Source organism: Silene latifolia, chromosome X, assembly GCF_048544455.1.
Source record: "Silene latifolia isolate original U9 population chromosome X, ASM4854445v1, whole genome shotgun sequence".
In the NCBI taxonomy this organism is placed as follows: Eukaryota; Viridiplantae; Streptophyta; class Magnoliopsida; order Caryophyllales; family Caryophyllaceae; genus Silene; species Silene latifolia.
This window is the reverse complement of record NC_133537.1, coordinates 316,343,286-316,348,186: the sequence shown is the minus strand read 5'-3', so window position 1 is coordinate 316,348,186 and position 4,901 is coordinate 316,343,286. Positions and strand designations below refer to the sequence as shown.

The following is a 4,901-nucleotide window of genomic DNA, read 5'->3' as shown; positions in this document are numbered from 1 at the left end:
CAACCGCAATTCCATAATAGAAAACGCGGAAAATCTTTCTTCCGCAGGAGGAAACCTCTGGGGAAAGGACGCAGCACCTGCTGCGCCTCTTCCAAGAGCCGCAGTGGTTGCTGCGCCTCTTCCCCAGCTCCTTTCTGCGTATTTTAAGATCTTTCTGAGATTCTTCCAAAGTTTTACCGAAACCCTCGCTCCTTCCTGTGATTAGTATAAATAGGGACCTTCGTTCCTCATATTTCTCACGCAAGTGTCCGCCCTTCTCTTCTCCCTTTGCATTCTAAGACCGTGCTCTTTGCTTATTGGCGCCTACGTGCTTGAACTTTCGACCACGTAAGCTCGGATCCTTCTGAATACCAGCCTCGTTTCGCATGACCGACCAATTTGACCAACTCCACTAAATCAACTTAATCAATTTAGTTTAAATTCCTCTTACAAGGGCACTTTCGTCGTACATTCGAGTCGAGCAATCACTAATCGTTAACTTAGTTAATCTCGTTTCGTCAATCATGTAAGTCTGAGGGTGTAAATCCCATCTTTTATTATTGTACTTTATTTTTGTATTAATCGTTGTAAGTTTTACGTCGAAAGCATGTTTAAAACCGATTTATAAAACCTTTTATTCAAACTTTTTTTACGGATTAACGGGTGACTGATGTCGAGAAGGAACGCAGCAACTGCTGCGCCTCTTAGAAGGGCTGCAGCATCTGTTGCGCCTCTTCCTGAGGCTGCCGCAGTTCCTGCTTTCCTTCTTCTTCCTTCATCTTCTGTCAATTCGTCAATTTTATTTCGTCTTTTATTGTTTATTTCTTATTCCTTTCGCATAATAATTTTAATACATAGTTCATTAATAATTCATCACTTTTAATTCCCGACTTGAATCCCAAGTAATTAATATTTGCGGGTTTTCGTCATTAAATCAAATCCGGGTTTTGGAGATTCGATTCATCCATATCAAGTCTCTGGAATTCGACTTTGGTACATGTCTTCATCTGTTTATCATCATCATCATCCATAGTTTAACATTAATTAAACCTAATTAGTTAGTTTTAATAAATGTAGTTCATAATTAATCTTGTAATTAGTTTTTTAATTCGTTCTAATTAATTTGAGTCCGTCTTTTACTGTTTTTATGACCCATTCATATGTAAATAATCCATTAAACCACTTCTATCCGAATCAAATATCAATAATCAATCATCTAATTCACCAACGAACATTAACAATATGCAGTTCCGGCTTCACAGCCAGAACTCGCCTCAGGAACAGACGCAGTGACCATTGCGCCTCTTCCAAGGGACGCAGCTCTGCTGCGCCTATTCCGGGTTGAGTTCTGTCTCTGAATTTCTGTTGTTGCTTTGACCTAGTTTATTAGCTTATGTATTAATCAACTATTACTCGTATTATCACCCTTAATCTGTTCTTTAATTTATTTTCCTTTTATTTTCCCAAATTATCCGTTATAAATGTATTTTTGACGTAAATCAATCAAACCAATGTAATTATTGTAATTTCAATTATTGTATTTTTATCGTATTCTTTATTATCGTTTGTTTGTATGTTTTCACATGTAATCAACCTTAAATTCTACTTCGACCAATTGTATGCTAAATTACATGTTCACCGACTTAGTTACTTCTCACATGCTAGGATTAATTTATTGGATGTTGCATTGCATGCATATAATCGACAACATATCAAGTATAGATGATTTTCCCTAATCATTAGTAGAGGCCGCTATCGAGGCGGGCGGGATTAGGTGTTCGATCAAAAGAGCATCCGTGTTCATTGGCATCCACGAGAGTCATTCTAGACATAAAATGCTAAGGGTAACGAGTTCTTGGTGTTCATGTCACTACTTTGTGTCTTGACATGGCACGAGGTATTCAAACGGTTTCCAATTTTCCACAATAAATTGGTGGCGACTCCACAAATGCAAACGCTTGTTCCCAAGCGACCCCGTGGGCCCGCGTCCACAGTTTGGCGACTCCGCTGGGGAGTAATACACTTACGTGTTGCCAAGGGTGAAACTTGAACAAGGTTAGGGAATAGTTTATATGAGACAGTTGTCAGTTTTCATAACTCGGTCTTCCTAGATCGTTTTATTCGGCCTTCCTAGGCCCTACCCAACCCTTTCGACCAATCTTCCCGTCTGGACGGTCCAAATTATTATCTGGGCCTAAGGAAATTCAAAAGGAAGACTTGAGTACTTTCGAGCCCGAGCTACAACACTTTTTATTTGCAGAAGACTAGTCTTTTAAAGAAGACAATCTCATTTCTGCCAACAATCCAGTAAAGATGCCTAACATTGCAAGTCACTCGGAGCCCAAAGCATCCTCTATTCCTAAAGGTTTCAACCTCCAAACTGAGGACGATAACACTTTCGATATCCGTCCGTCTTACATAAATCAGGTGGAAAGAAATCTGTTCCGAGGTGTGGTGGGTGAAGATCCGCGAAAGCATATGGAAATCTTTACTAACTATTGCTCTACTATTCCCACTACCAAGGGAGTAACACAGGACAAGATAAAGGAAGTGCTTTTTCCTTTTTCTCAGACTGACTCAGCTCGTGAATGGCTGACTGATCTTGACCGGACAGCTGCTGGTATCACAAACTGGGAGACTCTCGCACTTGCCTTCTACAAAAGATACTTCCCTCCACAACGCACTAATCAGCTGAGGGAAAAGATTACTAGTTTTAAGCAGGCACCTGATGAGACTTTCTATGAAGCTTGGTGTCGGTTCAAGAAGTTGGTGAGGTCTCTTCCTCACCATGGTTTTGATCAATGGTTTCTGTGCAACCAGTTCTACAATGGGTTGTACGATGACCATAGAGTTATTCTTGAAGCCTCATCCAACGAGAGATTTCAGAAAAACATTGATAATGATAAGGGATGTGGCATTACTGAGGAGATGGCGACCCATTGTGCTGAATATGGGAACCACGGGACGGTATTCGAACGGTCCATTCGGTTGATAAGGCAGTCGTGGCTCAGTTGGAAACCATGAATGCCCGGTTTTATAGAATGGAGTTGCAATCTGGTGGAGATCAACATACGGTTCATTTGTTGACTAGACAGGAAACTGTCACTTATGAGAGGTGTGGAAGCAATGACGGTTATACTGCTATTGACTGTTTTACTGAGAAAGAACAAGTCCTTGCTTTTTCAGTAATACAGGCAAAGAGGAGGTTCTTATTACAACAATCAAGGGGCAGTCCATCCCAATTTGAGGTGGACAAGTCAAAATGTTCTTACTCCCACTCCTCCACCGCAGCAGCAGCAGCCATATGTCCCTCCTCACAAGGCTCAACAAGGCTTCCAAAAGCCCCCTTCATTTCCTCCACCAAATCAAGGAGCATCATCTTTAAGTGGGGTAAGTGAGCTAGTTGAGTTAAAGTCAATGCTCCAGTCGTTGACAAAGCAATGGCAACTAAGTGACCAATAGAAAGAAGCATCCATCAAGTCACTTGAAACTCAAGTTGCTCAGTTAGCCGCAAACTAGTCCACGAGGAAACATGGTCAATTACCGTCCCAGTCTGAGAAGAATCCACACGAGAAAGTAAACTTGATTAATTTGAGAAGTGGTCGTTCATATGAAGGACCAAAATTGTCAACTTTAGATGACATATCAGACCCGGGGAAGGCCGTTAATGCTGATGAACAGTCAATTGTCGCTGAAGATAAGCTTACCACGAAGAATATACTCGATAGATTGATCTCTGGTGGTCGATCGAGTAGAATTGAGGCTGAAATCACTCGATCGAAAGGAAATTCTACTCGATCGAGTGAACTGGATAATCAAGGCATCGATCGAGAGGTTCAAACCACTCGATCGAGTGAAAATTTTGAAGAATCTGTTCGATCGAGTGATCATTTGCCTCGATCGAACACTATGCTTATTGAGGAACTCGATCGATAGGCTGGAAATGCTCGATCGAGTGAAATTTCACCTGGAAAGACTCAATCGAGAGGTGAAAGGACTCGATCGAGCGAAAAAGAGCTTGAACCCGCTGCGACGTTGGAAGACAGAAACAAAGGGCTTAATATTCCTATAATGGTGCCCTTCTCGAGGCGATTACAGAGCACGAAAGCCAATCAACAGTTCGGTAAATTTGCCGAGCTCCTGAAAAGCTTACAGGTCACTGTTCCATTCGCCGAGTTGCTGACATAGGTACCCTCTTATTTAAAGTTTATGAAAGAAATTTTATCACGCAAGAGGTATATCAATGATCATGAGACGGTAGCTTTAACTGAGGTAGGGACTTCCCTAGTTCAAAATAAATTGCCACCTAAACAGTCAGACCCGGGTAGTTTCTCGATTCCATGTCACATAGGTACCCATTTAATTGATAACATGTTATGCAATCTTGGTGATAGCGTGAGTGTCTTACCTTTGTCTCTCGCAAAGAGACTTGGTTTGACTAAATTTAATTGCACAAACATGACCGTGCAGATGGCCGACCGTAGTATATCACGGCCGTTAGGAGTAATAGAGGACATACATGTCAAAATCGGGAGATTCTTTATTCCCGTTGACTTCGTAGTGCTTGACATACCCGAGGACACTCTCACCCCTATTATTTTAGGGAGACCATTTTTATTCACTGCTCGTGCAGTGATAGATGTCGGGGGTAAGACACTCACATTTCAAGTAGGAGATGAGGAACTGATTTTTCATCAGTCTAAGTCTCGTAGGGCTCCCATGCAATCTCAACCTTGCAATGCCCTTTCCTCTATTGACTCCCATATTGACACTCCAGATGAAAATTTTAAATTTTGTGCTACAATTGTAACCCCTCCGCCTCAGATTGAGAGCAAAAAGGAGGAACATTCGTCTGTTTTCCTTGCTGCAGGTACAGATGGAGTAGATGCAAGAGCTGTCAAAGGTCATAGTGCAATTAAAAT

The 4,901-nt window shown here is 41.5% G+C and overlaps 1 non-coding gene across 1 annotated transcript; it reads right to left on the bottom strand.

Annotated features, from left to right (window-relative positions):
• Positions 1 to 2,668: 2,668 nt before the first annotated feature.
• Positions 2,669 to 2,774, bottom strand: LOC141625010 (small nucleolar RNA R71). The gene has a single exon (XR_012534810.1). It is a non-coding gene; the product is annotated as a small nucleolar RNA R71 (small nucleolar RNA).
• Positions 2,775 to 4,901: the final 2,127 nt, after the last annotated feature.